This window comes from Lathyrus oleraceus, chromosome 6 (genome assembly GCF_024323335.1).
Source record: "Lathyrus oleraceus cultivar Zhongwan6 chromosome 6, CAAS_Psat_ZW6_1.0, whole genome shotgun sequence".
Classification (NCBI taxonomy): domain Eukaryota; kingdom Viridiplantae; phylum Streptophyta; class Magnoliopsida; order Fabales; family Fabaceae; genus Lathyrus; species Lathyrus oleraceus.
The window spans coordinates 139204559-139205533 of record NC_066584.1 but is presented as its reverse complement, the minus strand read 5'-3'; positions in this window follow the sequence as shown (position 1 = coordinate 139205533).

The following is a 975-nucleotide window of genomic DNA, read 5'->3' as shown; positions in this document are numbered from 1 at the left end:
TATACACGTTTTGCAAAACTGCTCCATATCCTGGCGCTTATTCTTCTTGTAACTGCTAGTCCTTTTCAATTTCAAACTTCTCCAGCCCAGGTAATTAGCTCGAACCTGTCTTCTATGTGTTTGACACAACCCAAAATTCCTTAAAAGTCCCAATCTTCATTTCAGTCGATAGAATGGATTTTCAACCAAATGTGACTCTTCTGTCGGTTTCATCCCCTGATGACTTATGTTTTTCTCAACTCTTGCTTATCTTAGGCACATCTCCACCCCTTGATGGGGTATAAACCTTAAATTCATAAGGCACTTTCATTAGTTACACCTTCAACATGCCTTATAGATTTCTTGTGGTAACAGTAATGTAATGGACATACAAAGTAACCAACAAAAAATAAATGGTCTCATTGTAAGGTAGCCCAAGAGAAACCCTTGTGTGTGCAAAAGTGACCTAATCTAACAAAGGATCATGGTCTTAAAAACATTTCCCCCTAGGGTGGTGCCATGATGTGATTCTTACAACCGATATGTAAGTTACAAATGAAATCCAAAGTTGAAGACAAGTATCACAAAGATAAGAAAATGTGCCTCCAAGCAAAGGTCCTAAATGAGATCGTCTAAGTCCAAGTTGATTAAGTGGAATTAATATTTTTTGTCTTATCATTTTATCACGTTTTTGTTGTTTTTAATGTATGAAGACAATAAAGATAAATGACGATAATAAACATGCATGATGAGTTTATACAATGATGATGATGAGTACATGAAAGTAAATTACAAAGTAACAACATAAAAGTAAATAGCAAAGTAACAATGATAAAGTCACAATAACAATGGTTAGTGATAATAAAAGTTCGTAAAGTTTTAAGTGAGGTTAGTATTTGTAAGACCCCAATTTTGATCCTAAGATCCCTCATGCAATTTCATCATATGCATTAGCATTGGGATCACACTTTGGCATCCTCCTTACCCCTTTTTCAT